We start from the raw sequence: 22,301 nt of genomic DNA, 5'->3' as shown, positions 1-22,301 counted from the left end.
CTTGGGTTTTACTTTGCTGTGTAGACACACTTTTAGTGCCTCTGCACTATAATGATAGAAGACAAGTACAAATTAAATCCCCACTCTCCTGCAAGTGCAGTGCTTTTTGACCTTAGTGCACTGATCTGGGACTGAAAGCTGGAAGTGTTGCTGTTAAGGTTGTGTGTTCAGGTTTCTATGGAACCTCTATAAACTTAAATACCTCAATACACACTTCTGTGATCCTGCAATACACCTCATCATGGCAGAGATATTTCCTAACACAGCAGAGATACCTAAAATCTCCTGAGATTATTGGTTCTCGGGATATTTTCAGCTCAGTTTTGTGGTCATTCAAATATGCTTTGGATAAGCATTCATATATTTTGATGCTAACTTCAGTCAAACCCAGATTTCCAGCTTTTTTATGTTTGCCCAGCTTTGATTATGCCTGTACTGATGATACAGAAAATATGGACCTTATTAATAACAATATTATATGTATCCACACACTGGCCAGAAGCCTTGGCATAATTTAGGGCTAAAACTTAGAAGCATGTCAAGCAGCAGATGCTGTTTCTATGTTTAACACAGAAAAGCTGTAGGTTGAGTAACGACAACAGCTAACTAGCTAGACCTAACCACAAACTCTTGCTAAGCTGTGAAGTAACTTCCTCTTTGGCTTTTTTTCTTCCATGTTATATGCTTTATGCCTGTATATTTATAGCAGAAACACAGTTGATCGAGCTATACTATTGGAGGTATTTTCATAAGGTGTATTGTTATACTTGCAGAATAAGGTACTACTCTGTTTGATCAAGGGCGACACAATCTGGCTCCATGTTGAAACAGGCTCTTTGACAGATTGCATCCTGATCCCATTGTTCCTCTTAGAAAAGCACTTCAATTGCTGGGCCTCATTCCAGGATCAGAATATGGCCCAGAGGCAATTTCATTTTCATTTCAAACTAAGAAAAAAATTCTAGCGGGTGCCTGACTAGAAAGTCATGCATACAGTTTGAGAAATGTATCCCATTTTCAAAGAAACTGAGGAATTATATATAAAAAAACACAAGCAAACAACCCCCCTAAAGCTGTATTGACTTTCTTCCAGATAAAATGTTCAGAAATAAGACTAGAGTACTGCTATAACCAAGCCATATGATCTACATGCCATAAGCTCTACTTTTATAAAATAACTCAGAAAGCATAGTCGTCTATAGAGAGCAGCTCCTTGAAACTATCCAGTCACATCCAACTATGGTCTAAGGAGAATTAGGCTAAGAGATTCCTTCTGTTTATATCCTTTGGCAGCATTTTTGATATTCACTTTCAATGTCTAAATTTCTAAATAAAGATTTATTGGAATAAATGAATCAAGGCTGAGGTAACTTATTTCTTGGGCTTTAGATAGAAAAGCTACAGCATACATCAATAACATTGCCAGTAAAAGTCTCAGAGGGGTAGCCATGTTAGTTTGTAATTTTTAAAACATATAGTCCTGTGGCACCTTAGAGACTAACAAAAATATATGGGATCATGAGCTTTCATTGGCAAAACCCACTTAATCAGATGAGTTGCCAATAAAGTTAGTCTTTGTTATTGAGCAAAACACTTAGGTCATGTCTACACAACAGCGTTATTTTGAAATAACAGAGTGCGCATCTACACAGCAAGCCCATTATTTTGAAATAATTTTAAAAATAACGGGCTTGTTACTCCAACTTCTGTAATCCTCATTTCACGAGGGGTAAGGGAAGTCAAAGCGAGAGTGCTCTTCCTTCGACTTCCTGCTGTGTAGATAGTGCCAAAAGCCGAGTTAAAGTACTTCAACTTTGTCAGGGGTGACCGTTAGTTACCCCTGCTGTTTGTTGCAGGTGGCTCGGCTGGAACTGGTGCTGGCCTGGTTCTAACCGGTGATGAGCTGGCTTAAGGCCTCCTTAGCTGCATAAACAAGTTATGAGATAATTAAGCCCAAGAACATGTGTGGGATAGCCGTGGTGCTTCTTGCTAGAATCTGCCTGTGAATGTTTGTGCTTCTCAGAGAGAGTTATAAAACAGCTGAAAGGCACTGCTTGAATGGTCAGTCCCATCTGTGGATCTAGGCTGTGTGGATGCCCAGGAATTCCCCACGCTGGAGCAACACCCACTACCAGCCCTCGAGAGCACAGACAGGAGGGCCTGGGACTGGCGGTAGCTGAAGGGGTGTAAGCATTGGATCCTTGCTTGCCTGAATGCTCGCTTGCTTGCTTCATTGCCTGCTTCTCTGTGCTGAGAAACACATATTTAGTAATGTGTGAAGTCTGTAAGGCGTAATATGCTTTGGCAATAAAACCTCTTGGCTGTGTCTAGACTGGCCAGTTTTTCCAGAAAATCAGCCACTTTTCCGGAAAAAACTTGCCAGCTGTCTACACTGGCCACTTGAATTTCCACAAAAGCACTGACTTCCTACTGTAAGAAATCAGTGCTTCGTGCGGAAATACTATTCTGCTCCCGTTCAGGCAAAAGTCCCTTTTGTGCAAAGCTTTTGCGCAAAAGGGCCAGTGTAGACAGCTCAGATATGTTTTCCACAAAAAAGCCCTGATCGCGAAAATGGCGACCGGGGCTTATTTGCAGAAAAGCACGTCTAGCTTGGCATGGATGCTTTTCCACAAACAGTGCTTTTGTGGAAAAGCGTCCGTGCCAATCTAGACGCTCTGTTCCGAAAATGCTTTTAATGGAAAATTTTTCTGTTAAAAGCATTTCCGGAAAATCATGCCAATTTAGATGCAGCCTTAATGTTTATGTACCTGGTGTGACTTCACTGAGTATATTCGAGCCTCCTGGTAGAGCAACAGACTTCAGCTATGCAATTAACATAGCTGAAATTGCATATATTGATTCTACTTTGTCGCATAGTGTAGATATTCTCCTTCATTTTTTTCTTACTTCTAAACCCTCAAATAAGGGAGAAACAGCAAATATTGTACCTATTGCTTCATACCTTTGGCTGCTTCAAGTGTAAATCAATGTCAACGATGTCAGATCCCAGATTGGATCAGCTGCCCATAAGCCTGGAAATGAGACAAGCACAGTTAAACCTCTCACAGTTTATACAACCAGGGAAGTCTCTCTAGGCTTAGGCATGAATGAAGCCCTTTCTTTAACCAGGTGTTCGGGATTTAGAACGTTTCACCAATTTATTGGCATAATCCCTTAAACTGCTGTAAATAATCTCTCTGTCTCTGCTAATTAACGTAACATGCTACTCCACATATGTAAAGAACCAGTGATTCATTAGCACAATGACACAGAAAAACAGATGACCTTGCAAATTATGAATGGGTTAGTCTTTTACTTTGAGTCATGGTAATGAATCATTTTCTTTACTCACTCCTTTCTTTTCTCACTGGATATATAATTCTTACAACTGAATGTTCTCTTCTTGAAGGAATTAACATCAGTGAACAAGGGGCCCTTACTAAGAAGACCAGCCTGAATTATGAATTAACATTTAAGGACATTTCATTAACTGCTATTTTTGTCGGTTTAACTAATGTTGCTCAGGAGTGTGAAAAAAACACACCCTGAGTAACATAAATTATCTTGATAGAAGTGCCCGTATGGACAGCATTATGTTGGCAATAGAGCTTCTCCCACTGGCATAGCTATTGCTGCCCATGGAGGTGCTTTTATCATGTTGATGTGAGAGCTCTCTCTCAGTCGACATAGAGCAGCTGGACGAATGATCTTACAACAACTCAGCTGCGTAGCACCACTGTAAGCTTACTAATGTCAATATAGCATTAGGTTTCTGCTGGCTCACTTTCACTTTTCTATATTTTGCCATATCTGCATTGTTAACATTTTATTTCCTATATTTCTTTGGGAATATTTTAGATCTAAAAATATACAACCAAATCTTGGTGGGTGTATTCTTTCTATATAGGTCTCTCTGAAGTGTGCAGCCTAACTAAATATTGAGTAATAACTTCAGGATCTAATCAGGGGCTATTATGAAAAATGGCCTACAACAAGAGTACTCCCTATCATCATTTCACTCATTTTAATAATAATTCTACAGAGCACTATTGACACAGAGCAGTCTTTTTTATGCACACCTCCTCTCCCTAAGCCAGAGACCCAGTTCTCAAAATAGTTAATGTTGAAGGCCATTAGGATGAATTTCTGTTCTATATAGACACTCTTTCTCCATCTTTGTTGACTTTTATATTTTATGGACATCTCTCATATCTAAAATACACTTTTTGGAACTTGTATCCTTTTACTCTCGTTGGTTTCATATCAGCCACATATATGGGTCAGCTGACACTTTAGTGAAAATTCCATAGATAGCAGAACTCACTTTTTTCTGCTTTTTTCACAGATAGTATTGGTGTTTATGTTAAAGCACTATTGATGTTATTCCTTCACATTTTAATGATTTTGCAAAATTGTGGAGTTGAAGCATTTTAAACATTTTGATTAATTTAAATTTTTCAAGTTTCAGGAAATTATGGAGTGGGGGGAAGGTAGTCAGACAAAAATTATTTAATGACCAGAGATTTTTAACTTTCAAAAAATTAAAGCTTTACAACCATTTTTATAAAGCTTTTTAATAACCATAGCTTTATAAAGCATTTTTCTTACTTTGCCTATCTGTAAAGTTCTATTATTATTGACAGACAAGTTGTGTGAGATCATTTTTCTTATTAGATCTACTCAAGCTGGTAAAAGAGACAAGATTTCAAACTACATAACGTGGCCTATATTAAGGAAACATTTTTGTCAGCTTCTGTATATGGTGAAAACAAATCTTACTGACATTTACTGTTAAAAATCTAATCCTTCCAAGCCAAGTTAAAGCATACATTGCAGCATAACTGGTATAACTGATCAAAATTATATCCTTAAACCACTTCCTTAGTTGGAGGACTGGGGTGGAGGTGTGGTTGTGCCTCTAAGAACAGTCATTACCACAAAACTGTAACTCAACACTAAATTTTCACTTTGATAATGGGCCGTTCCTAAAGGCACAATTGTGCAAAAGTCAAGATGTCTCCTTAAGCATACCTGCTCAATATTAGACACAATAATCTCAATTTACCATTGTCCTGCATGTTATATAGTAACTTCCACCAGTGACAGGAGGGTATAAAATATTACCAGATCAGAAGCTTTTTACATTTCACTCACATTTCACTGGTGGAAAAGCATCAATGAAGTGGGTTCAATCTACCCAACTGTTTCTCATATGAATCTTTCATAGAAAAGAAAGACAAAAATTATGAGAAATGTAATGTTAACAATTTTTGTTTTTATTTTGATATTTTTAATCTCTGGAGCAAACCCATTGCTTTCTAGTCGGTGCATAATTCTTTCTAAAAATATTTTTTAAATGTTCAGGTAAATTTTAAAAACAAAATTTCTTTGGTTTTTATTTAACCTTTTTTCAGCTCTAGTGTTTATCTGAATGTTGCCTGAAGCACAATATTTAATAAATATGTCACGTAATGAAATAATATTACAACACTCCCACACAGCATCTGCAATATTCCATAGATACATATACTGTTTTGTGTAGTATAGTTCCTGCCTTTATTTCAATTTTTCCATACATTTTTTTTAAAGTTAGCTATCCCTATCGCCATCTCTTTCTAGATGTGAATGTTGATACACTCACTGTGGGCCATTCTACTTGCAGTGTTCGAACTTTGCTACGGCTTGTTAGCTTTAATGCTGGTGTGCTTCACCTTTGGAGTGATTTCTCAGAATAGGAGACCTTCATGGTTAGGGTTCAATCACATATGGCACCAGTCTCATCCAGTGGACCAGGACCCCAGATGGGTCCTGTGAAACAGATCAATGTTAGACTCGCTAGGGCCCAGGGCAGAAAGCTGAAACCCGGGCGTGGAGGGCTTAAGCCCAAGGCTCCAAGTTTTGCCACCTGGGACTGAACCTGAAGCCTAAGCTACTTAGCTTTGCAAGGCCCCCTGTAGTGTGGGGAACTGTCCCTGCTTGCCACCCCCTAATGCAGAAAGACAGCTTTTGTGGCAGTGGTGGGCTGTGGAGTTTTTATAGCATGTTGGGGGTGAGGAGATCTCGGAAAGAAAATAATTGAGAATCCCTGATGTATGGTACAGATTGGACCTCCCTGGTCCAGCTCCCTCAGGACCTAACCAGTCCCGAACAAGGGAGTTTGCAGTACCAGGGGAGGTGAGGGAGCTCCAGCCTCCCTGCTGAGTTTTGGCATCCCACCAGACCCATAGACTCTGGCAGCCATGCTGGGCTCCAGCTTCGCCACTCCACCAGCCACAGGACATCCCCCAGCTTTGCTGCCTCACCAGGCTCTGACACTTTCACAGAGTTCTCTGCCATGGTGGCTCCACTGGCTCTGGGCTCTACTGCCCTGCCAGCCACTGGCAACCTCTGCTGCTGGGGCTCTCTGGTCCAGCAACATCCATGGAAAATAAAAGGAAAATGTACATGCTTAATTTAAATGACTGTATTTTTCCGAAGTAGAATGTTTTTTTTATGAAGTTAATTTTCATTTAAAAAAAAAGAATTGTTATAATTTTTCTATTTAATTGATTTTTTTTAAATGGGAATGACAACAGGCGTGTTTTTTCTTCATCCCTATACACCTTCATCATTCACTATGTTTTAACAAACAAGGCCTACAGTCAATGTGGTTTCCAATAATATTTTCTTTTCATTTTCAAACCTTAAGTGTTGATGTAGCTGTGCCAAAACAGAGCACCACTCCAAATTTCTCCTGTGTTTTCTCTTTTCTGTAAGGTTATTGGGAAGCAATCCTTTTCCAGGTTCATCCTATATTTCTGGCTCGTCTCAGTTCAGTCTCTTTCAACATTTGCTCAGTTGTATCAATTTTGAGGATTGCACTTGCTTTGGTGATTCTGTCTCTTTTTTTGGTTTTATGAGCTTCAGCACTTTTTAGGGGTGCAGATAGCACCTTCAACTATCATTAAAATAATCAATATGAGTTGAGGGTGCCCTAGTTCAGCCCCTTAATGATATCCTGGGGTTAAAACAGAATGATTAGATAGGAGAGGTTGGAAGACTTTCTCAATTCTGACTGATTTCTCTATAAACAATTTATATGGGCTTATAGAAGCATGCTCTTTAGACCATGGAAATGTTTCTGGCATCTCAAATAGGGAGAAATAGCAGAAGAGAAACTGATAACTCTGTAATGTCAATAACCTAAGACAAACTGATTCCTAGGACAATATTTCAACTTTCTTTGTGGAGAATAGCAACAAGATTTGTCAATAGTCATTTTTGCCTGGGATGTTTGATGTTCTCCTTGAAGGAGGTCACAAAGATAGAAAGAAGGGTCTTGTGATTAAAGACCAGGCCTAAGAATCAAGAGATCCAGCTTTTCTTCCTGACTTTGCCTTGAAGTTTTGGTGTGATCTTGGGTAAGTCAAGCAAATGCTTTATCCACTAGCACATAGGGATAAGAATACTTGCCTAATTTTTTTGAAGTTTTTAATTTATGTTTATGAGTCACTTTTTAAAACCCATTTAGTTAAGCCCATGCAACCTCTTGTGTTTGTCTTATTTTGAAGTGTGGCTAATTTTTATTTAACAAATGTATTCCCCATAACTTAAGCTAATGCAAAAGCAGCCACCCTTGAGTCAAATGAAGAGTGTCCACATAGGAGTTTCCCAAAGTTTAAATAAATTAGGCTAAATGGACACTTTAAACTGGTGCAACTTTCTTTTGTAGAAAATTCTTGTAAGTGGTGTGTGTACTTGTACCAGTCCCCAAAACAATGTGCTATCCTGATGCTTTGGATTTTAAGCCAGACCATTAGGAGCTTGTATGCCTGCTCTGTAACCCTGGGTGCCTCTATTCTGAGTAGTCTTGGTTCAAAGCTCTGATACCAACAGCCTGGTTTCACCAGATTGGTTACTCATTGCAGGAATAACCCCTGTCTCCTCTGTACTCCTGACTCACTGCAGCATTCATAAAACCTTATGGGGCACTACTTCTTTAAAGAGACAGTAAACAGCATCAGCCTGTTCATTTGGTTGACGATTTTATCCTTCAGTCTGCAACAGTTCACTGGTATGATTGTGTAATAAAACAAGATTAAGTCTGTTAACAAAGAATGGGTATTTAAGTGATATCGAGGAGAAAGAATTGGGACAGAAATTGTTACAAACAAAAGTAAAAATACGCTTCTGAGTCTAAAATGGATGGGTAAGTGCAGGCCCATCGGCAGATTCCGGTTTGCCAGGGTTAGCACTTGGCAGGTCACTGTCACTATATATTCCCTGCACCTCTGCAGGTATAGACAATTGCAGCTCCCATTGGCCACAGATTGCCATTCCCAGCCACTGGGAGCTGCAGGAAGTGGTGTCCCAGTTCGTGTGACTTCCCGCAGATCCCATTGGCCGGGAACGGTGATCTGCAGCCAATGGGAGCTATGGCCAATGGGCGTGGCACAGATAAATATAGTGGCAGGGGCCTGCTACGGACTACCCCATGGGAATGGCCACTATTTTATTGCCTACCCCAGGCTAAAACATAATAAACTAGTGGGGTTTTTTTCAAAGCAGTTTTTCTCCCCACAGTAGTTTTTCCTGCATGACTGGGTCCTCCTCTGTGCCATTGTGGTTATCATCCAATTCACCTTTGAATCTACATACAAGGTACTGCATTATGATGTATTAGATGGTTTGGATGTTCTCACCTCAGTCACACAAAGGGAAGTCTTGATTTTCCACCTGTGCATCACATAGCCATATTTTCCATAGTTTGTTTGGATAAAGATACAATTTGTTGGGTCAGTAACAAGGTGCTAATTATTTGGAGTGGTAGATGAGCTCCAGAAACTTTGCCATTCTCTGGCTGGATCCAGAGACATTAGGTGGCCACATGTGGTTCATAGTGGTTTTCACAATTTCAGGTGATAGAGTGTGTTGTCCATAACCTACTAGATGGGAAGTTCGGGATAATCTTTGCCACATTGAATATCATTCTGAGGATCTAAGAGGATGTGTCACATTAGTATATTATACACTGTTTATAATTGTGCTTCTTGGAAGAACAAGGATGTTTCTATATTCTATGGAATGCTACTCTATGACTCTTGTGAGGTAACAATAGTCATATAGTATTTAGCTTGAGTACTGGTGAATCTTCTGCAATTTCAAGTTTTGGAACTCATGTTATTCTCCAGTGTATGCCTCACTGTTTTCACAGCCTTCATATATTGCTCACGTGTACTTTTCTGTGAGTCATGCCTACAATAATTGAAGACTAACCTTGCCTTTGTTGTACCACTTGCCTTCTCATCAATTTATTTGATGAAAAGCTCAACCAGATTGAATTACAAAACTTTGTCTTTACCCCTGTTATGTCCACAGTATGAGCAACATCCATGCAGTTTATCTTTCTCATCTTGTTTATAGCATGTGCTTCCTTTGCTGAGAATGGACTGAGGAAGATGGAGGTTTCAGATATATCCTTGTAGAAGACCTCAATTTGCAATCATTAGTTTACAAAGCACCAGGGAGGACAGCAAATATCTCCCCACTAGAAACTCGTTGGTCCCCACTGTGGCCTATTGAACACTACATTGAAATGACAAGCTATCACTTCGGCTACGTCTACACTGGCCCCTTCTTCGGAAGGGGCATGCTAATTTTGAACTTGGGACTAGGGAAATCCGCGGGGGATTTAAATATCCCCCGCGGGATTTAAATAAACATGGCCGCCTCTTTTTTTCTGGCTTGGGGAAAAGCCGGAAAAAAGCGTCTAGACTGGCGCGATCCTCCGGAATAAAGCCCTTTTCCGGAGGATCTCTTATTCCTATTTTGAAGTAGGAATGAGAGATCCTCCGGAAAAGGGCTTTATTCCGGAGGATCGCGCCAGTCTAGACGCTTTTTTCCGGCTTGGGGAAAAGTAGGAAAAAAAGCGGCGGCCATGTTTATTTAAATACCGCGGGGGATATTTAAATCCCCCGCGGATTTCCCTATTCCCAAGTTCAAAATTAGCATGCCCCTTCCGAAGAAGGGTCCAGTGTAGATGTAGCCTTCATGTTTTAAGGGGTTTCCTTGTCTTGCTTGCATTTTTAGGGGGCTTTGTTGGCAAGTGTGCAATCTGGTTTTTCAGCAGTCAGTCTACCAAAAAACTAGCCTAGAGCAAGGTGAGTTATTTGTTCCTTTCTGTCTTAGCAGCTTGCTCTTTCCCTTTATGTTTGTTTGTTGTGTGTTAGAGTTCTGGGTTCTTAGAAATAGTGCTATGTTGCCACTTTCCAGAAGAGTATTTGTTTTGTTTCTATCTCTATGTATTTGCTCTGAACATAACACCCACTAAACCTTGTGACTTTCCTTGCTACCTCTGGACTTTTTAACAACTTCAGATCTGCAAACATGCCTCCCACATGGCTTGAGAAAAACTTTTCCATTACTCTTGGTTTCGGCTACTGTTACCAGATTTGAAAGTTTTGCCTTTCTGGACTTTCAAGTCCTGGTGCTACTCAACTTCCCTTTTTTGTATTTCAACTGTCCATATTAATCCTTTATAGGATAATCTACCATGTAAGGCAAGACAAGAGAATAAAGGCTGAATTTGGCAAACAGATCAAATGCATAAAGTGACAACTCAGGATTTATCCAAAATATATTTTCTTCACCTAGACATGCACCCTCTCTCTGCTACTGCTGTGATTGATTAGTGGAGCATCCAACAACCTGCTAACCATCTGGGAGACAGGAATTTGCCGTTTCTTTCTAGAAATGAATCTCCACTGGGTTTGTTGTGCGCTCATAAGCATGGTACTTAATCACCACAAGTGGGAGGTGTTAAATAGGGAATTGCCTTTCTAGTCTAACTTAATTATTATTTATATAAGTGCTGTAAGAGTATATAGTATTGACACTGCACAAAGGGTTAGAAATGCCATACAAATAAGATTTCCTGTTCCACAGGGAACATCATTTAAATAAATAAGTGGGCACGATAAAATAAGAGGCAAATGCAGAAGGGAGGGTGGTTGCTATAAGGGAACAGATGTCAGAAGTCTATTTGGAGGAGGAGGACGAGGGAGGCTGTTCCAACATGAAAGATGATCTAAAGCAGTGGAGTGGGCGAAGGAAACAAATTGAGGTTTTATACAATTATGTCTTCTGTCCTATCGAGAAGCACTTGTGGTTTTTTAAAGTGTAGTGGAATTTAACAGGAAAATATTTATCTTTAGAGGAGGCTAAAATCTATACCCATACCCAGATACATTCTGGAAATAAACACTGCCCCCAAAACAAGAGAAAAATGATGACCACAAAAAACAAAGACCTACAAAACTCTGCAGCTCAAAACCAGAAGACCTTTCAAAAAACAAACCTCTGTTCATGTTACTTTTCTCTTCTTCTCCCTACTCCCCATCCTCTGCCCCCCTATATTCCTGGGAGAACAACAACTAAACAGGAGCAGGACCTAAAGATCAAAAAATACAGGCTCTGGGAAAATGAGACAGAAAGTTCTACAGTCAAGGATAATTCTTTGAGCCCTCTGATTAAACTAGGGAGATGATAAAATCAGCCGCCCCTCCTTATGGTGGCTGGACCACATAGAGAAGGTGGTAATCCTTCTACAGCCTTAGCTAAAAGAGCACTTTTATCTCAGTCAGTAGAGGCTCATGCATTAAGATTTAGAAGTCTGAGGCTCAATCCCTGATTTTGATGACCCGCAGAAGATTACTCGGTTACAAGGAGTAGCCTGAATGGAAATTTGAAATGGATGGGCCATCCGAAGGTCAGGATGACCTTCTCTGGTTGGGGGGAATGTGTCTCACACACCTACCTAGGCCAATGAGGTAACGTGACCGCTAAATTGATCTCAGCTGCTGTGGTATCGTGTGCAGAGAGACAATTTCTGAGTTAGCTGGGGCTCAACATTCTTAAAGGTTATTTGTACCATACCATTTGACCCTCCTTCCAAGAAACAATCTTAAATTTTCTTTAAAAGAAAAATAATAATACAGGTGGATTTCTCACCCCATCACCGCATCTATGTTCTAAAAGGATGCCACATTCAGAGGATAGATCACCCATGCAGCTTTTTTGGGGTGCAGGCAATCACTCTCATTTTTGGGCTCTTTCCTCTCAGGCGACATCTAGATGACCGGCTTCTCTCGGAAGAAGCTTTTTTAATATGAGAGCTTCTGAAAAAACTTCTTCTGAAAGAGTGTATACGCTGCAAAAGCGCATAGAAAAAGTGATCTGCATTTTCAAAAGAGAGCATCCAGACAGAATGGACACTCTCTCACATGTAAGCTGTGATTCCTATGGATGGAATGGCCACCAGGGCACCTGTGCTTTTTCCCTTTCATCCGAAAGAACTCCCTCTTCCCCCTCCACACGCCTTTTTGCCAAAGAGCTCTTTCGCAAAAAGGCTTCTTCCTCGTAGAATGAGGATTACCAATGCCAGAAAAAACTCTCTGCTCTTTCCATTTTCTTTCAAAAGAACACGATTGCAGTGTGGACGTAAGTGATGTTTTTACGGAAAAACTCTAGTGAAGACATACCCTCAGAGCAGAAACATATTTTAGTTATTTCCATCTTTTAAAAACCTCCCTTGAGCCCACTGGCCTCTTCAGTTACCTCCCATTTCCCTTTTTTCCCCATCTAAACTCATTGGACATGCTGTTTACAGCCACTCTCTGGAGTTCCTTTCATTTAGTTCCATCATAAACCCTCTCTAATCTATCTGAATGCCTTTGAACTGCACTGAAATCACTCTTGTCAATGTCTCCAACGACAGCTTCTTACCCAGAGCTCTGAACCACTTCTGGGTTCCTACTCCATCCTCATCATCTTTGACAGTTCACCATGCTCTTCTTTTTGAAACCTTGTCTTTTCTTGGCTTCCATGACTCAGTCCTCTCCTGATACTCCTACATCTCTAATCAGCAGGGCTTGACAAACTATAGAATCTCCTTGCCCGTGGCCCGTGGCGAGTAGATTTCAGCCATGCGCCCCGTTTACCAGCGGTGCACGCATACGCAATGTGGCTCTTGAGCATGTGCAGTGCGGGGCTGGCAAGCGGCTTTTGCCGCCGTTTGTCAAGCCCTGCTAATCAGCATGTCCTTCGGAGGATTCCCAGCATCTCCTGTCCCAGGTCTATGATAATTCCACAGGGATCAGTACTTGGTCCCTTTTCCTCTCCTGCACTCTTCTCTGTAGCTTCTCATGTGCTAACACAAATTCATCTACCATCTCTATGCAGATGACTCAGATCTACTTCTCTCGTCTCCTTATGCCCACATGAAAATCTCCATCTTTATATCTTCTCATAGGTGTCTAGATGTCAGTTCAAGCTCAGCATGGCTAAAACAAAGTTCTTAATCTTTCTTCCTCTAAGCCCTCCTTATGATCACATTTTTCGATTACTGTGGACAATATCACCACTATCCTCCTGTCACTCTTCTTACAAACTGGGTGTCATCTTTGCTTTGGATGTCTCTAGAGTTCCTCGCATCCAGGCTATACCTGAGTCTTGCAAATTCTTTCTGTGTAACATCTGACATATCGCTTTTCCTATCCATCCATATAGCTAAAACTTTCATCAAAGATCTTGATTAGTGCAACATTGTTTCCTGGGGTCTTCATGCAGTCTTTCTCCCACTCATATACATTCAAAATGATGCTCCAAAGATAATTTACCTAATCCATTGCTTTGACCAAGTCACAGCTCTCTTTGCATCTCTCCAGCTTCTCTACTGCATCAAACATAAGATACTTGGCTCCATTTTCAAGTCTCTGTCTGGACTATCCCCACACTATCATTTCTTAACAGAAAGTAACAGAAGGCTGACTCCTACTGCTAATGTTAGCTTTCCTCGCCCACTTGTCAAATTTTCAAACAAGCCCCTTTGCACTTTCCCTCCATACTTCCACTACAGGGGTTTGGAATGTGACCTAGGGTACGACGGTATTGTGATCTGGGGCAGGAGATTGGGGTGCCAGATCTGGGAGGGGGTATAGGAGTAAGAGGGGGACAAAGAGTTTGGGTATGTTGAGTGTGGGGGCAGAGGGTTGGGCAGGAAAGGGCTGGGGTGCCAGGAGCAGGCTGTGGCCAAGAGATTTACCTGCCAGCTGCCAAACTAGCCCTCAGAGTTTAAAACATTTCCCAGCCAGCCAGCCTGCCTGCTTGCCTGGCCATGTGCTTCATTAATTAACTGAGCCAAGGAGAGGGGGCCTGGTTCTTCTTGGCTGCCTGTTATTCCAACAAGCAGCTCCCAGAAACTGGCCTATGGGATTGTGCTGGGGGTGGGATGGCTCCTGAAATTTCTCTCCTCCCCTCCAGTTTTAAAACAGAAACAGATCCTTGCAGCCATGTTTCTGCACGGCATTGCAGGGCTGCGGGGGAAAGAAGGGGAGCCTGCCTGGGGCTCCCCACTGCCTCTGCAGGCTGGATCTGGTGGCTTGGTGGGCCGGATCTGGCCCTCTGGCTGTATTTTTCCCAGGCCTGTGCTAAACCCATCAACCGAAGAGCTACAAAATATCAGCTGGGGATGTTTGTCCACCAAAAAGTACAAAGTTTGAAACACTGGATACATGCTAAATTTAGAGAGAGAGGAGAGGGATTTTAAAATTACTTTATAGAAATATATCACAATTCATTTGACGCTGGCTATTTAACACCACCATCTTTACCTATCTTTGATTTTTATACTGCTGCCCATCATCATGGTATCTGAGCATCTTCCACGTGAAAAAAAAATCAGTTGCAAAGTCTCTACTTCATGGAGTTGTTTGCACTTTTTCTAAAACTCTAAAACTCTGCCTTTTGGTTTCAATTTTTTTTTAAATGAATGCAATATTTTATTTAGAGTTCAGGCTGTGATATGGTTTAAGGTAGGAGGAGGTGTTAGTGCTGTAACCATCATTCTTATGATGGAAAGGCTTTTATAATATTATATAGAGTGCTGAACTCTTTGCAAGCTTGTTCACACAAAATTTGATTTCTCATTTGTTTCAACTTCAGGTATTTTCTGGTTGTGGTCCTTCTGCCTAACCAGTGGTTTCTCTCTCCTACCTGTTTACCCTGAATTATTTCCTGCTATTTGAATGTTAGCCTTTATAAATCTCATTGTATTGACTGCATCAGATTTCATCCTCTTTCTGCAGTTCGTCATGATTGTAATGTTATCCTCAAGCTATTTGTGATTTTTCCTTCTCCCTTCCCCCAACCAACATCATAACATCTTTGAACTGGTTTATCATAATCCCCACTGCATCCTAAATTAAAAATAAGCATTAGTATTAATCCCAAAACAGACCCCTCTTGGGATCCAGTTTGACACTGACATATTGATAATTACTCTGTGTAATTTTTAAGACAATTGTATAGGAGGAATGGAAGGAAGGAAATTAGAGGAAAGAATGCCATTTTTAATAGAAGGTATTATTACACAAGTGAGGAAGGATCTGGAGTTGTCATATAGACTCAGTAACATTTTACTCCACTTGTTTCAATTTCACTGTTTTACACAAGCAAATGATAGATTTTTCTACAGTAGATAACAGAGGCAAAAGACATTTTCACTTCAGAGTTATGTGAGGGTGAAAACCAGGAGCTCCTCAAGGATCAAAGAAGCACATGGATAACACATAGCAGGTGAAAGTCACTGAAGTCAAGGGAAGTTTTGTCACTGACATCAATAGAACCAGGATGTCCCTCACAGTACTCAGAATTAGATCAAATTTTTAAAAAAGGAAAACTCTGAATAATTTGTTATATATTTTCTTAATGAACTCTTGTTGCCAGGTTTGGAGCTGGAGACACAAGTGAAGTTTATTTTCTTTGTATATTGGAATTAACTTAGAACTCAGAAGTTCCCAGACTTTCGTGCTTCAGTTTTCTGCTGAAAAGACCTCCTCTATTAATTCAGGCTTTTTATTTCTTCCATATTTGACTTCTCTGCAGGAAGCACGGTATTTCACAAGTGTGCTGACAAGAAGTATTGTTCCAGACACTGCTGGAAGACAGACAAGATGCCAAGAATATTGTTTAACTAGGTCATAACTTTATTGAGTAACATCTGGGAATTTACCCATCCCTCTTCTATAATAATCTGTAACACTGTTGGAAGGCTGCCATCAGCCCCCACCCCAACCTTTTCATCTGGTTCTAACACTGCTGCTGAGACCCCATCACCTCTGCCTTGTACCTGGCTAATGGAGGTAAGAGAGAAGGCGTTTTCTCTTTCCTGAATCAGACATTAGTAGCAACAATGCTATCCCCCACTCTTTAGGAGATGGATAGTCCACATCCAATTCCAGTTTCATTTTATCGGGGTACCAGACAGCATCCTGTCTGATTATTTGCACTGTGTAATGACTGGAGGATAGGAAGTCAGGCCAATAGCATGTGCTGCCTCAGGGTTGAAGTAGGAGTCAAGACTAGCTACCAAACCAAGTCAGGTAATAGGTGCCAAGGTCAAATCTGGCCCAAGTAAGACAGGCCAAAAGACTAGGTCTGTCTCAATGTAGTGTGCATTGTTGCTCAGACAACTCTCTCAGCCAACTTCCTTGGTTAAATGGTTGGTATGGATGGACCAATCAGGCAGGCAGCTGTGGGTTCTGTAGCTCTGGCTTCTTTAAGTAGCACTTCCTGCATCATCCGGCCATTGTAGGGTGCTGCGTTAGCAAGCTCCCCAGTGTCAATGTTGGTCATCCAGGCCACTGCATCCCTAGATTCTGGATCTATTGAGTATTATGCGCTGGGCAACTGCTGAGTTGGGAGAAAAATGAACTTTGCAATTAACTTACCTACTGTGTCCCAGGGCTGCTAAGGAAACAATGAAATAATGCCAGTCTGTCGAGGCAAGTCTGGCAATGAGGGAAAAATTTCTTCCCAGGCAGCAAAAGGCATCTAGAAAGTGATGTCCAAAGCAAGGCCTAGAAACCCTGGCCCTATCTAATTCCAAGAGGGGAAGATGGTCTTCCTAATTCAGAGCCAGTGAAGGGGCTATGGCTTATAAATCTTGCCCTTGCGTACAATAGATTTATGTTACACCCTTCTGTCCAACCAATTGGCCACAGAGTCCAGTTCCTGAAGCACATGTGGAGGCTGAGTTCACATAAGGAGTTGTGGCAGGGAAGGGTACAATCCATAGAGGAGCCAACACTTTTATTTCCCTTCTGGCCCAGCCACAGCCACCCTGCCACTGAGGCTGTGTGGCATGTGGGGGGAAGAGATGCAGAAGGAACCGTAATTGGTGTTTTGTGGGGAGTTACCTGAATTTGACTGAGATCAACAAGGAACTAAGTTTATGGACACCATAGTCACCAATATATTTTAGTACCTGAGAAATTAAACTGAAGTCAGACCAGTAGCCTAGAGATGAGAGTCTGTATCACATTGCCAAACCCCTGAGCCATCACGTTTCCAAGTGCTCGAAGTTTTACAGGAATGTCAGAAAATATGCAGTAGTCATGGCATATAGTATGCTTAAAATGTTAATAACCTTTCTAGCTGTGTCTTAAACATCTTTGAGTTACTGTAATTTGACAGCAAAGGAATTTCTCTAGCTGTTTTCCTGGAGCAAATTATTCACTATTTCCATTACATGTCATTCATCAAAAACAACATCTGGAATACATCTCTGTAGCATAGCATTGAGCACTGTTAGCTCACTTCATATTGGAGAGTAATAGTCTCTCTCGAATTTACTGGGTCTCTGTTAGTATGAGCAGTACCCAGAATAACCCAAGTCAAAGAAAATCTATTTAACCCATATCATGGGAGAGGTACATAGTATCATTTCCCCCTGTGAAACTTAAATGAAAATCAGTCTGGAATCTGTATACAATCCTGTGTGAATTCGGCTCAAGTAATTTTGTGTTTCTCCAGGTTTAAAAGGTGAGCTGAATGTAAACAGTTCTCCAAATGTACATTGTGATGTTCATTCTCACAGTATGTGTAAATGAACAGTTGTATCAGGCTCATTTAAACAAAAATAGAACAAGCCAATTTGTCATTTAAAGCTTTCGGTACGTACATTATTATTTGCATTCTGGTAGCACCCGTAGTACTGGAGGCACTTTCTACACACATAGGAAAATGAAGTTCCTGCCCCCAAAGAATTTACAATCAAAGATTCTCAGAATTCTCTCATGTGTTTACCCACACTCCGCAAAGGTCTTTGATGGCATGGCCTATCCTGGAGGCCTGGCACCCTAAAGTGTAAAACACACACCTACGTACACTGTTCAGTATAATGAAAGGAGCTATGATGTGGCACCTTGGGGTTCTACATTACCTTGGAAAGCCGATTTATGATGTGTGTCCCTACAATAGCCTGGAAATTGTAATTACCATCCTTCAAAGCAGCTACAAGCTAAGGAGTTTCCCCATTCAGGCAGGCTCTGGAAGGGTGTTCAGATGCAGGGGTAGTTAGGTGGTTGGGGTGCAGAAGAGGGTGCATGGTACGGGATTCAGGAGGTGGCTCATGGCAGGGGCCGGGAGTTGGGGTGTGGAAGAAGGTGAGGGCTCTGGCTGAGCAGCGCTTACCTCAGATGGCTCCCAGGTGGCAGTGCAGCAGGGCTAAGGCAGACTCCCTGCCTGCCATGGCCCCGCACTGCTCCCAGAAGTGGCCAGCATGTCCTTCCAACACAGGGATCTCTGCATGCTGCGTGGTCTGACTCCCTGAGCTCCTATTGGCAAGGGACGTGCTGGCTGCTTCTCAGAGTGGTGGGGCCAGAGCAGACAGGAAGCCTACCTTAGCCCCACTATGCAGCCGGACATTTAGCAGATTAAAATCTCCTGTTTGGCTTCAATAGCAGATTAATTCCAGTTCCTAGAGATTGCTAGCAAAATCAGGAGGGTTGGCAATCCTATATATGATTACCTGTAGTGTGATGATGATGATTTCTGTTAGCCCAGCAATAAAAACTCCCCTTTAATTCTTTGGATTGGTCCACACCACAGAGTGTGGGGTTATGTGTCACCACACTGGGTTATGCAGTTCAGCTCAGTATATTTTTTCACAATATTACAGCAGAGCTCATAAACAGAAACAATTGCTGGCCATAGATTGCAGAAGCCACATGTATTTTGAGTTCTTTTCTATATTAAATGCAGAGAAATAGTAATACAGTATGTGTTTCATTTACGGGCATATTTAATGCCTTTCATTTTAGAATTTCCACTTTTAGTTTTAAATCTGTCTGCTGTGTAGATATTAAAACTAAATGTTAGCTCAAGGAGGTCAGCATTCATTATCCGGTTTCTTTGGTTTGTATGTGTTAGCATCTAACAGGAGAATCATTCATAAGTACATAGGATACAGCAGTAATAAGAGTTTTAGCTTCTCTGGCCTAGAGGGCAGCTGTACTTCATGCTTTGCTACCAAGGCAACAGTTTAGCTTCAGGCAACAACTCATGAAGTAACTGTATATGCTAATAAGAGATCAAGATTCTCCGGAACATAAAATTGTGTCACTCTGTCATTAGTTGTAAGAATATATTAATACCAAAAATGCATGGCTAACCTAATCTCTGTAATATTACATTTATTTCTCTCTAATAAACTGTATCTTTAAGGGAAAGAGAAAAGGGTGAACAGACTTAATTAGGATGTGTTGGAAAGGTCAGGAAAAAAACCTGAGATGTATTCAGATAGATGCCCTCTCATTTTCTGCATCTAGTCTGAAGGAGGAAAATAATATCACAAATGTAATCACTGTGTTTTTCCTTACAGATTATCTGTGTCATCAGAATACTTAATTTCAGATGTTATTCACACCATCATACACCATCTGTATCTAATACACAGTGTGAAGATACCTTCTGCTTTCCACAGTTGCTACTGAATGAACTTTAAGTCAGCGATTTTGGAAGACGCTTAAAGTAGCTCGGATGTTTCCAGGCTCAGCTTGGTTTTTTGTTTTTGTTTTTAATTAAATGTATGTGGTTGAGTCTCCATTCCTTTATACAGTTCACAGAGCTGGGAAAGAGCAAAAATTGCATGTGCTGTGAAAATATGACTATGCCAAATCAGAAATGGCACACCTGTCTTCTGACCCTTGTATAAGTGTAACAGTGTAGGCTTATACAACAAGGGCACACGATTCCTGGTGCATTCAGGACCATAGGTTGCAGTCTGGTACACAGGTCAGACTGGGCGTGCCATGCCACCCATCGCTGTTCAGCGTGCCAGCCACATTCATGGCTTCATCAAGTTATTGTAGACCTTCAGTTTTCATTTTTTTAAACAGATTTGCATTTCTACTGCTTGGAGCTGTGAAGGTAACCTCACAAACTGGTGCAGTGTTGTTTTAAAAAGTTGATCGCTAGACAGAAACAATTCCAAAGGAGGCAAAAAGACTTAGTGAATTCTGAGCCCGGTGATAAAATTGTACTTGTCAGTATTGTTCACTATGTAATAGCTGATCATACTAGCTGCCATTCTGGGATCATTGGCTGAATTCCAATTCAGTCCCTTCTCTAGGAGAAGGGGGCCACAGCCTAAACCAGTCCGCCCAAAGCTTTGGAGCATGAGCCGTATACTTCATCTTAGTAGTGCTAGGACATCTCAACTTGGGAATCCTTTGGGAATGCACCAGTGGAGCCAGTCACAAGTGCCAAGTTTTGTAGGTGCTTCAGTTTTGAGCCACCGTGAAGTTCCATGATACAATCACCTTGCAGATCCAGAAGTGCCTTACCTCTATTAGTTACTTTGCAGATTCTCTAGGGCTAGGAGCCCCAGCTCATTTTTCTTCTCCTCCTCTTCCAGGATCTCTTTCTTTACTTATGCAGTTGAGCAATAAATTTTCTTCTCTGGCCAGTTGTCTGGGGAAAATGGAAGCTGAGGAGCTAGCCAAGGACTTATCACAGCTTTGTTGAGGCAATACAGGTTGGGGAAAGGGACTAGGGGCATTAGCAGGAATATTTGGCTTGGTCACTGGAGATTGTAAGTGCCCAGTGATGGAATTGCATCTTTCAACTCATTCCCCAGGCAGCAGATATGTCTGTATCACTGACATCATCTTTAATTCTCTTAGAAAGCTGGACACTCCTCACCCTGTTTAATGCAGAAAACAGGATTTTGGCAAGGTGCTTGGTGGGGTGGTTCTGACACTGATCTATGGGGCAATCGTCAGAAGGCGTTAGACACCAGGTCCTGGGGAGTGTATGCGTATTCCTTGGATCAAAACAAGGCCTTTGACTGGGTGCAGCACAAATGTCTGTGGGATGTGATGCTGTACATCTGTCTTTTACATTAAGGAAATTATACTTCCTGTCCTTGCTGGATTTTTCAGATCAGTTTCAACTCTAACCTGACAGACTTCCTGCTCATCCTGGGGGAATCTGGGTACTTCCTGCAAAGAGCAGGATTTCAGGAGTCCAGGGTCAGATTCCTGCTTTCAAGTAGGAAGAATACATCAGGAGACAAGGGTTTACTGGGATCGTGTTTGTGAGTAGAAACAACCCTAGCTAATAAAACATACCGTTTTAAGAGTTAAGTCTCTAATCATTGACTATGGTGTAAAAAGGGTGCATAAAACATAGCATAAAAACATATAGTTGAGCCTTTGCCTTTGTTTTATCCTGATGAAGGCAGAATAAGGGGTTTTGGTATTCTGACCAGAGCTGCTTCATTAACTTAGCCAATTATCCCAGATATGATTCAGTTGGGGTGATACAAAGGAACTGTTAAATTAATAGACCTCTTCTGAGAACTTTTTACAGCTTTTAGATATTTAATTATTTGTATCTACTTAATTGGAGACAGTGTCCTAAAATCTTGTCAATTCTGATGAAGAACGTCCAAAAGGTCTGAACTACTTTTTAAACCCAAAGGCTGTGTCTAGACTGGCCAGTTTTTCTGGAAAATCAGCTGCTTTTCCAGAAAAACTTGCCAGCTGTCTACACTGGCTGCTTGAATTTCTGCAAAAGCACTGACTTCCTACTGTAAGAAATCAGTGATTTTTGCGGAAATACTATGCTGCTCCCGTTCGGGCAAAAGTTCCTTTTGTGCAAAACTTTTGCACAAAAGGGCCAGTGTAGACAGCTCAGATTTGTTTTGCGCAAAAAAGCCCCGATCATGAAAATGGCGATCGGGGTTTTTTTGCGGAAAAGCGCGTCTAGATTGGCCATGGATGCTTTTCTGCAAAAAGTGCTTTTGTGGAAAAGCGTCCGTGCCAATCTAGACGCTCTTGTCAGAAAATGTTTTTAACAGAAAACTTTTCTGTTAAAATCATTTCCAGAAAATCATGCCAGTCTAGACATAGCCAAAGAGTTTTCAAAACTAGCCTGCCTAGTTTGGGAGAAGAGGAGTTAAAGACCCATGAGTTTTTCAT

General features: G+C 41.2%; 1 long non-coding RNA gene across 1 annotated transcript; it reads left to right on the top strand.

Annotated features, from left to right (window-relative positions):
- Positions 1–2,008: 2,008 nt before the first annotated feature.
- On the top strand, positions 2,009–21,554 carry LOC142829399 (uncharacterized). Its single transcript, XR_012903792.1, has 3 exons — positions 2,009–2,186; positions 15,922–16,178; positions 19,700–21,554. It is a non-coding gene; the product is annotated as an uncharacterized LOC142829399 (long non-coding RNA).
- Positions 21,555–22,301: the final 747 nt, after the last annotated feature.

Source organism: Pelodiscus sinensis, chromosome 5 (genome assembly GCF_049634645.1).
Source record: "Pelodiscus sinensis isolate JC-2024 chromosome 5, ASM4963464v1, whole genome shotgun sequence".
NCBI classification, from domain to species: domain Eukaryota; kingdom Metazoa; phylum Chordata; order Testudines; family Trionychidae; genus Pelodiscus; species Pelodiscus sinensis.
The sequence above is the reverse complement of the archived record's forward strand: the minus strand, read 5'-3'. Positions and strand labels throughout refer to the sequence as shown.